This window comes from Canis lupus, chromosome 9 (genome assembly GCF_003254725.2).
Source record: "Canis lupus dingo isolate Sandy chromosome 9, ASM325472v2, whole genome shotgun sequence".
Taxonomy (NCBI): domain Eukaryota; kingdom Metazoa; phylum Chordata; class Mammalia; order Carnivora; family Canidae; genus Canis; species Canis lupus.
The window spans coordinates 43,107,426-43,118,486 of NC_064251.1; the positions used below are offsets into that span (position 1 = coordinate 43,107,426).

At 50.0% G+C, this 11,061-nt stretch overlaps 1 non-coding gene across 1 annotated transcript; it reads left to right on the forward strand.

Moving 5' to 3' along the window:
• The first annotated feature begins 2,306 nt into the window (after positions 1–2,306).
• TRNAE-UUC (transfer RNA glutamic acid (anticodon UUC)) lies at positions 2,307–2,379 on the forward strand. Its single transcript has one exon. It is a non-coding gene; the product is annotated as a tRNA-Glu (tRNA).
• The last annotated feature ends 8,682 nt before the right edge of the window (positions 2,380–11,061 follow it).

The following is an 11,061-nucleotide window of genomic DNA, read 5'->3' on the forward strand; positions in this document are numbered from 1 at the left end:
AACACACAGGGGAAAGAAAATGTAAGCAAAATGTAAGTAGTCGAGGCTTGCTAGAACACGTGTGGGAGAGGTGAGGCGGAGCGACCCCAGCACAGTAGGCCCGCTAAGCAGCGTGGACTTTGCTCTAACGTGGTGCCAGGTTCAAGGAGCCGTCCGGGGACCCCTGCCCCAGCAGCCCGCGCTGGGAGTTTGTGAAGATGCACACCCGTGTCGCCCCAGCTCTGCTCGACTCCGGGGTGGGGCCCGGGTTCTAATAAGGCTCTGGGATTTTTCGGACGTTCATTCGAGCTTGAGCACCGCGCAGAGGCGGGCCCCGAGGGGGCTCGGGAGCTGCAGAGACCGCCCGGGCTGCGCCTCGGGGGCGCCCCGCCCCGTCCCCCCCGCGGGGTCGCGGGCGCCGGGGGGCAGCGCTGCCGCGGCCAGGCCCACGTTCCTCTCACTTCCCGCCATTGTCCCGAGTTCCTGCGGCCGCGGCTCCGCGCTGCCCCGCCGCCCCCTGGCCCCGAGGAGCGGTGACTCACGTCCGTTCTCCGCGGTGACATCAGCCTGCGCAGCGCCGCCCGCCCTCCGGGGCCTGACCGGGGCGCGGGCGCCGTCGGCCTGCAGGGGGCGCCAGAGCCCGCAGCGCCCTCCCCCGCCGCCCGAGCCCGCACCCCCGGCGCGGAGGAAGGGGACCAGGGGCCCGCCGCAACCACCACCACCACCACCACCTGCCCGGCTCGTGGGAGCCACCAGCCGAGAGCCACAGATGGGGAAACTGAGACCTGGCGCCGGGGTGCGCGCTGAGCTGGGCAGCCGGAGCCCCCCCCCCCCCGCCGCTGCCCCACCTGGCGCCGGCTGCCCCTCGCCCACCTGCGCTGCCCGGCTCTCCGCTCGCAGGGGCCCCTGGACCCGCTCCTTCCCCCAGCCGGCTCCCAGGTTCCGGGGACCCGGGAAACTCACTCCAGTCCGGGCTGGTTTCACAAGACCCGGAGCCACCTGAGGGCGCCTTGGTCTAGGAAACACGGAGTCCTGCGAGGGCCACGGCGAGCTCCCCGCCTCGCACCTGGCCGCTTGGGGCTCGCGGGGCGCCGCGTGGGCGGCCCAGCCTCGGACGCAGGAAAGGACTCCCTCCCCGGGGCCCCTGGCGCTGTCCCGCGGCCAGTCACCTGCCTGCCGGTCCTGTCTCGCTACCAGGAAAATTCTTGTAGAATTGAATGAGCTCATACACGGAAGGTGCCCGTAGCAGTGCCCGGGGGGCCTGAGAAGCACCTACAGCCTTCGGGGACCAGGGCTCCAGGAAGGAAGGGATGCTCCTGTTGTCTTGCTTTGTGCACTGCTGTGTCTCCAACCCTTAGAGCACTCCGTGGTACACAGTAGGAGCGCGGTAAATACTTGTCCAGCGAATGAATGTTAGCTGTTATTACTGCCTAAGCTGATTTTACTCTAGAATTTAGGCCTGTCCGCGCAGGCCTAGAGGACAGGACGGGAGGATTCTTGAGCATCTGCTTGCACAAGGGATAGAGGGCTCCCTGGAAAGGAGTCATCCTAAGGAAAGAGAGTTGAAGAGGATAAAAGAGGTTCAAGGACAGGGTGAGGAGGAGAAGGTGATTCAGGGACAAGGATCCTCAGTGCTCACCCCTGAGTCCCAGGAGCACTGCATAAAGGAGTGGACACTTTCACGAACATGCCAGAAGGAACGTCAGCATGATTTGTCAATGGCAGCTTCTTGACAGTTTGGACAATGAGGATTTGGTTTTTAAAAAGTCAGCACTTGGGACGCCTGGGTGGCTCAGCGGTGAGCGCCTACCTTCTGCTCAGGGTGTGATCCCGGGTTCCCGGGATCGAGTCCCACATCCGACTCCTTGCATGGAGCCTGCTTCTCCCTCTGCCTAGGTCTCTGCCTCTCTCTGTGTGTCTCTCATGAATAAATAAATAAAATCTTAAAAAAAAAAAAAAGTCAGCACCTTTAATGTGGGTGGTTTACTTCTGGGAAGCATATCTCCAAAGGCAGAGCACTTGCAGGGCATTCCCAAGAACGTCTGCAGGGACAGAGCCAGAGAAAGCCAATTACTGTTATATGTGGTCATATTTCTGTCAATAGACTGATGGGGGTTTGGAGGGCTTGGGCCAACACAACTCGGAAGGGTAGCCCTGTCAGAGCTGCCTTAGTGGGGAGTGGGCCCGCTGTCTGTGGAAATGTTCAAGCAGAGGCTGAACTACCTCTCTAAGAGATAGCACAGTGGAGGTCCACCAAAGGATGAGAGCTTGGGCTACATGGACCTCAAGGTTGCTGCTCTGAAGCAGAGATAGTGAAGCAGAGGGGTGCCTGGCTGGCTCAGTTGGTAGAGCTTGTGACTTTCAATCTCAGGGTCATGAGTTCAAGCCTCATGTTGAGCATAGAGCCTGAAAGAAAGAGAGAGAGAGAGAAGAAAAGGAGAAAAAAAAGAAGGAAGGAAGAAAGAAATAGTGAATAGTGAAGCAGAGGGCATCTCTGAGACCACCCGGTCCTGGTTCTGCCACCGTGATGCCTTGGGAGTAAGCAGCTCATGGGAAATGGAGTTTGCCATGAATTATTCCTGACTGGTCTGCACTTCTTCCGGAAGGACAGGTTAGCTCTGACCGAACCTGGCCTTTCCACCTGGTGGCCTGCTTGCCCTTGATGAGACAGTGAACCGTCAGGGAGGAAGCCTCACAGAGTCTGGAGTCGCCAGGTCTGGGTTCAAATCCCACCTCCTCCACTTCCTCAGCAAATCCTCTTACTTCTCTGAACCTCAATTTTGTCAGCTATGAAATGAGAATGAAAATATTTACTATTCAAAGTTGTTGCAAGATGATGTGTTCTCAATGCCTGGTACATAGTAAGAGCTTAAAGAACATCCATCCTCTCTGACTTGCTTCAGCCCAGGGGCCAGGCTTTGCCTTCTTGGGGAGAGATGAGATCATTCTTGAAAAGAATGTTGAAAGCTAAAAGGTTTAAGTGGGATCTTGAGCAACTCCCTTAACTTCCCCAGTCCCAGCCTATTCCTTTTTAAAACGAGGGAAGTGGGAAGGGGGTTCTCCAACTCCAGCTCATAGGTAGACTTTCCTAGATGTGAAAGAGCATTGCAAGCCATGGATGCTGGAGGTCACATCTTATCTTTTGTTCTCCAAACCAGTTGAGTCTTTCCACCCCTGAGCCCCACCTGGATTTCTAGCATGCCAACAGTGATGGGAGGTGGTGGGCTCTCGTATCTTCCAAAACTCAATTAGAACCCCTACTCCCCCCATTTGCTTGTTTTGTGACATTGGGAAGTCTCTGAGTCACAGTTTTCTAACCTCAGATGAGGACAATGACAGATGCTTTGCAGGGTTGCTGGGAGAGTTGAACAGTGAGTGCTGTATAAATGTTTACTAAGTCACTAGAAATGTAGATGGATTAAAACAGACATATGTAAATAGATAGATGCATAAATAGATCGGAGATCGCAGCTAGATGAAGCCTTCCTTTCCTAAACCTCTCCTCCCACTATTCTGGAAAACTTTGCTGCCAAACTCTGCCCCTCCCGGTTCTGGCCCCCACTTCCTCTGGCCACACCAATGGACTCAAGGCTTGAGGGCCATGAAAGAAGGTTCTTCTTCGCAGAGAAGTTGAAGATACTGACAGAGATGGTTCCAGCTCAATCCACCCATCTGGCTGTCAGCCCTGGAGACCCCTCCTTTGTGGTAGTAGCATCTTTTAAGACATTTTCACTTGCAAAAACTATTTGTGTTCTTCCAACAGCCTGGGAAGATGGTAGGAATAAATATTAGTCACTGAATTTCAAGAAAGGGAACCAGAAAAACATGGAAAGCACTGGGGTTTCCCCTTCCAAGCCCCAATCGGCCATTCTGGAGCCACAAAACCCCATCATAATAATCACCACTACTTAACGGATGGCCCCTAAGTGCCGAGGACTCACACAGTTTACCCAGTGTCAGTAGTCCCCTTAGGTCAGCATGAAATCCCCATGTGATAGCTGAGGAAACAGAAGTCAGGTGGTGAAGTGGATCAAGATCATGGAACCAATAAACTGCTGACCAAGGATTCCAGACCCAGATCTGAGGATGCCAAAGCCACTGCCAGTGGACTCTGGTGTCCTGACACTCTCCACTGGGGGGATGAGGCCAGTTGCTTCTTCTGGGCAGGGTTTGGGCTAAACACCATGACCAGACTGGGGGCAAGGGCCCCTTGGGCCTATGTGTTCATCTTCTCCAAACTTGAATTGTGCCTGAAGCTCTGCCTCTGCCTCCTCTGAAGCTCCCAGACTTGTATCAGAGGAGTAGAACCACTTTCTTTTTTCTTTCTTTTTTTTTTTTTTCAGAACCACTTTCTATAAAGGGATTTGTTAGGGCCTTTGATAGCACGTAGTTAATTGTGTGAACAGTCTCTGTAAAACTGTTGTTTTCATGTCTATGCAGGGCAGGCATTTGGAAAGAGATGGATGTAAAGTGAGGGAGGCTGAGGGCAAGCTGGAACCCATGAGGATGGCCTGCAACCCACACTAGTTCTTGCCTCTGATCTTGATGGTGGAGGTGTTCAGCAGGAGAAGCTGACGTTCTTTGTTGAAATGCCGAGTGCACAGCCACCCCAGGAGTCTGAGAAGCAGCGGGAGGATCCCAAGAAGTCAGAGCAGTGGCAGACTGGGCAGCTGCCTGCCCATCAGTAAGTAAGAGATAATATGTAAGCTACAGAAGTATCTGCTCCTGCCTCCCTGGGCATTAAAAAACAGCAACGACAAAAGTTTGTATTAGTTATCTATTGCTGTATAACAAATTACCCCCAAATCCAGCAGGTTAAAACAACATAAATTTATTATCTCACACAGTTTCTGCGGGGCAGGAATGTGGCAGTGAGTCTGTTGGGTGATGGTGGCTCCCATCTCTCATGAGGTCACAGTCAAGCCCTCAGCCAGGCTTGCAGTCAGCTGTAGGCTTGGCTGGGGCTGGAGGAACCGACTTCCACCATGAGTCACTCTCATGACTATACCCTGGAGCCCTCGCTCCTTGCCACATGGACCTCTCCTCTGGGCTGCTTGAATGACCTCATGACATGGCAATGTACGGCCCCCAGAGCAAGTGATCCAAGAGAAACCCATGGTCTTCATGAACCACCATTTCTGCAATCTCTTATTTGTTGTAGTTCAGCCCTGATCTGTGTGAGAGAGACCCAAGGAAGAGCATGAATACCAGGGAGTGGGGGTCACTGGGGCTCGCTTGGAGGCTGGCTACCATGAGGGACGCCAGGGTACTGCTGAAATCAAGAGGCCCCAAGGAGCTTTATCAGGTGCCCAGCCTTCCCACCTAGCAGGAGACCTATTTATTTATTTATTTATTTATTTATTTATTTATTTATTTAGATTTCACTTATTTATTCATGAGAGAGAGAGAGAGAGGCAGAGACACAGGCAGAGGGAGGAGCAGGCTCCATGCAGGGAGCCCGAAGCAGGACTCGATCCCGGGACTCCAGGATCACACCCTGGGCTGAAGGCAGGCGCCAAACCGCTGAGCCACCCAGGGATCCCCTGCTAGCTCTATTTTCAAGCAGATCTGAGGTCCACCTACTTCTCACCACCTCTGCTACTGCCCTCTGGGCAGCGCCCCATTCTTTCCTGCCTGGGTGACTGTGATTGCCTCCTGACTGTGACTGTCTCCTGTCTGTCTCTCTACGTGGCAGCCTGAGTGATCCTGTTAAAAGCCGGTAAGGTCCTATCACTCCTTTGCTCAGACTCCTGCAATGGCTCCCACTGACTCAGAGAAAAAACAGTCTCTGCAGTGGCCTACAAGGCTCTGTACCATCAGATCCCCCACCTTCATGCCCTCACCAACCACACCTGTCCCCTCTGTCCCTCCCTCCCCTGAGACACACTGGCCTCTGCGACACATCAGACCCATCCCATGTTAGCACCTCTACTCTTCCCTTCTAGGGTACTTCCTTCAGAAGCAGCCAGGGCTCACTTCCTCAGGTTTTATGTCAAATATCACCTTCTCAGGGGGTCTTGCCTCACTCCCCTATTCAACCCAGCAACCCTCACACCTCTATATGTCCCATCTGTCTTCCCTGATTTATGTTCTTCCACTGTACTTCACATTTCCCTATCCATTACCTTAGTTGTTTATCTGTTCACTATTTCCCCCTTTGGCTGAATGAGGGCTGAGACTGTTTGTTCACTGTTGTGTCCAAAGAGCCCAGGGCAGCGGTTGGCAGGTGCTCAGAAAGTACCTGATTTTTTAAAAAAAGATTTTATTTATTTATTCATGAGAGACACAGAGAGAGAGAGAGAGAGGCAGAAATACAGGCAGAGGGAGAAGCAGGCTTCATGCAGAGAGCCCAATGTGGGACTCGATCCTGGGACTCCAGGATCACACCCTGAGCCGAATGCAGGCACTCTAGCCACTGAGCAACCCAGGCATCCCAGGAAGTACCTGATGAAATAGCAGATTCTCAAGAACAATTTTTTTTTTTTTAAAGTAAGCTCCACACCCAGCATGGAGCCCAGTGCGGGGCTTGAACTCAAGACCCTGAGATCAAGACCTGAGCTGAAATTAAGATTCAGACGCTTAACTAAGTCACCCAATTCCCCTAGAACAATTTTTGAAAGAATAAATGGAGGATGAATAATGGCTAATATACTGCTTACCAGCTGTGTGACATTAAATGAGTCACTTCCCCTCTCTGAATCTAGGACCAGAGACACAGGGATATCCTCAAGGATATGGTCATCTTAGACCATTCTCTAGTTGCTCAGCGTTCCAGCTACAGTGGCTCTGAAACTGGCTATGGTGAGACCTTGGGCAAGTCACTTAATTTCTCTGCCCCTTGGTTTTCCCCTCTGTAAAAGAGGCATAATAAAAATACATATCCTAAGATACCATTATGTGAATGCCATGAGCTCAGGGATCAGCCCAGTACTTGGCACATAGTAGGTCCTCCCAGAGAAGAAGGTGCCTCATCATGCATACTCCCAAAGTCTTCCTACCCTGGTCATGGGACATCTATGCATCCAGGGCTCTTGGCCTCTGGGATTTTCCAGAACCTGGATCAAGATCTGTTATGATCGCCAGTATTTTTCCATGGTGAAAAACCAATCTCTCTGAGTTCTGCCCCTGAGAGTCACGGAAAGCTTCGAGAAAGCTCACAGGGCTGCCCTGTCCACTGAGAGATCCTGTCAGGAAAGGAAGGAACTCAGAGGACACTTCACCTCATGTGACTGCGGATCTTGAGCAATGCCCTCATCACCCACACACTAAATTACAGAGATCACTCATCATATCTGGAGACACCTTGGAGGTAAGTTTGTCCAGAGGCTGCAGTGACAGTGAAGTGCTGAATGAGACTCAGGGACCAGATTGTTCTGTTCAGCCTGTACCACATTCTGAAAACAACAAAATCTGAAAACCTGTGGGCAGTTCAGGCAGGTCAATGTGCACAGACCCCACCACTCCCTACTGCCTCACACCTGGCCGAATCCGAAGATTTGCATCTTCGCTTTGTTTGCTTGGACCCCTGAGCAGGCCATCTGCACACTTCCGGGTGAGACTGCAAGAAGCTGACTCCTTGGAAAATCATCTCAGCCTTTTGCTACTAGGATCGTTTTGGATTCCTGTGTAGCCAGCAGTTAAAAGCGCAGTAGTCTGTATCATCCAAAACCATAGAGTCATCTTCAGGCCCCTCCTCTTTGAGTATTGACCTGCCCCTCCCCCTTTTTCTTTTATTTTTTTTCTTTTCTTTTCTTTCTTTCTTTCTTTCTTTCTTTCTTTCTTTCTTTCTTTCTTTCTTTCTTTCTAGATTTTATCTATTCATGAGGGACACACAGAGAGAGACAGAGACACGGATAGAGGGAGAAGCAGGCTCCCATTAGGGAGCCCGATGCAGGACTGGATCCTTGGATCTGAGATCACACCCTGAGCTGAAGGCAGACCCTCAACCACTAAGCCACCCGGGTGTGTCTCCCCCCACCCCCCCCACCCTCCCCACCCCCCCACTCCCGCTTTTTCATACTGACTTCCTAATCCTATCTACTTAGCTCTGAGAAGAGGAGAGCCAGGCTGGCTGTTCTCTCTGCCAGGATATCCTCCCTCTGTCATCTGCCCCATTGGCACCCACTGATGGTCCCTGGTACTGTATCTCATCCATCAACTTTTCCGTGTCCTGTTCCCCAACAGGCCATGTTGTTTGGATGGACACCTGTTCCCTGGCCATGTTGTTTGGAAGGACACCAATCAGGGCGCCTTTCCCTCAAGACTGCACTGATTTCCCTTTGGATCTGCTTCCCCAACTGGACCATGAGAGCTCCCTGAGGGCAGGGATTGCAAATTACTTAGCTTTGTGTACTTAGGGTTTGGCTGATGTGGATACCCAATAAATGGGTCCTGAAACTGTAATAGAAGAAAGAATGAATAGGGCAGCCCAGGTGGCTCAGCGGTTTAGCACCGCCTTCAGCCCAGGGCCTGATCCTGGAGACCAGGGATCGAGTCCCACGTTGGGCTCCCTGCATGGAGCCTGCTTCTCCCTCTGCCTGTGTCTCTGTCTCTCTCTGTCTCTCTGTCTCTCTCTCTCTCACTGAGTCTCTCATGAATAAATAAATAAAATCTTAAAAAAAAAAGAATGAATAAATGAAAGAAGGGAGGGAGGGAGGGAAGGGAGAAAGTAGGAGGAAATTCACTAATGAATTTGCTCTTCACCTTCCACACATTTGTTTGCCCAGCCCTGTCCGCTGGGATGTGTCCATCACACATAAGAGGAACCCTGGTGGCACCTGGTCAGCTCACTCAGTAGAGCACACGACTCTTGATCTCAGCCTTGTGAGTTGGAGCCCCATGATGTGCATAGAGCTTATTTTGAAGGGCAAAAACCTTATAAAACATTTTTTAAAAAGCCCAACAACTAAAAAAGAGGAACCTTGGGCCTGGGCCAGCTATATACGACAATCACCCCACCCTACCCCTGACCACCATGTCACACCCAGCTTCTCCTCCTCTGGCTGTTTTTTTCTTTTGTTTTTGCTGTAAATCTTATGATCTAACATATAGGCCAAAAAAGACAATTAACCAGTGTACATTTGAGTGAATTTTCAAGGTGAACACATCCATGTAAGCAGCACCCAGATCAAGAAAGAAAATGTAAATAACCTCACCTCCAGTCACTACTATCCCCATGGGTGACCATTATTCTGGATGTTATCACCATGAATTTTCTGGCCTTTTAACTTATATAAATATGATAATATGGGCAGCCCCGGTGGCTCAGCGGTTTAGTGCCGCCTTCAGTCCAGGGCCTGATCCTGGAGACCTGGGATTGAGTCCCATGTCAGGCTCCCTGCATGGAGCCTGCTCCTCCCTCTGCCTGTGTCTCTGCCTCTCTCTCTGTGTGTCTCTCATGAATAAATAAATAAAATCTTAAAAAAAAATTATAATATGTGCTCTTTTGAGTCTGACTTCTTTTACTTAATGCTGTATTTATGAGATTTATTCATGTTGTGGTTTATTCATCCTCATCACTATATAAAATTTCATGACACAATATGCCACAATTTGGGGATCCCTGGGTGGCTCAGCAGTTTGGCACCTGCCTTCAGCCCGGGGCATGATTCTGAGGTCCTGGGATTGAGTCCCACATCAGGCTTCCTGCATGGAGCCTGCTTCTCCCTCTGCCTCTTTCTCTGTGTGTGTGTCTCTCATGAATAAATAAATAAAATATTTTTTTAAAAATGCTACAATTTATTTATTCTTTTCATTGCTGATGGACATTTCCAGGTTTGGGTTATTCAGATTAGTTCTTTCTTTCTTTCTTTCTTTCTTTCTTTCTTTCTTTCTTTCTTTCTTTCTTTCTTCTTTCTTTCTTTCTTTTTGTTTCTGAGAGAGGGGAGAGAGATAGAAAGGGGGAAGGGGAGCAGAAGGAAAGGGAGAGAGAGAATCTTAAGCAGGTCCCATACCCAGCATGGAGCCCAACGCGAGGCCTGCCTTCACAATCCTGAGATCATGATCTGAGCTGAAAACCAAGAGTTGGCTGCTTAACTGACTGAGCCACCCAGGTGCCCCCCAGAAACTTTTGTTTTTCAAAGGATACTGTCAAAAGAGCAAAGACAACACAGAATGGGAGCAAATATTTGCAAATCATTTATATGATAATAGGCTCATATCTAGAATATATGAAGAACTCTTAGGGATGACTGGGTGGCTCAGTCGGTTAAGTGTCTGCCTTTGGCTCAAGTCATGACTCAGGGTCCTGGGATTGAGCCCTGCATTGGGCTCCAGGCTCAGTGGGGAGCCTATTTCTCCCTCTCTTCCCCACTCCTGCTCTTGCTATCTCTGTCTCCCTCTTTCAAATAAATAAAATCTTTTAGAATAATTAAAATAAAAAACAAAAAGAACTCTTAGAACTCAATAATAAAAAGACAACCCAATCAAAAATGAGAAATGGATCTCGATAGACATGTCTCCAAGGAAGCCATACAAATGGCAAAGAAGCACATAAAAGAGGCTGGACACCATTAGTCATCAGGAGACTGCAAATCAAAACCACAATGAGATATTACTTCACACCCACTCTGATGGCTCTAACAGAAAAGACAGACCATAAGAAGTGTTGATAAGTGTATGAAGAAACCGGAGCCCTCCTAACTTCTAAAGGGAATATAAAATGGTGCAGCCACTTTGGGCAACAATGTGACAGTTTCCCTAAAAGTGAGACCCAGGGTTACTATTTGATCCAGCAAATCCACTCCTTCATACATTCCCTAGGAAACATATGGCCATCCAGAAACTTGTTCATAGCATGACTGTTCATAGCAGCATTATTTATTATAGCCAAAAGATAGGGACACCTGCATGGCTCAGTGGTTGAGCATCTGCCTTAGACTCAGGGCATTATCCCAGAGTTCTGGGATCGAGTCCCGCATTGGGCTCCCTGCATGGAGCCTGCTTCTGTCTCTGCCTGTATCTCTGCCTCTCTCTGTGTCTCTCATGAATAAATAAATAAATAAATAAATAAATAAATAAATCTTTTAAAAAAATACCCAGAAGATAGAAACAGCTTAAATGTCCATACTGATGAATGGGATA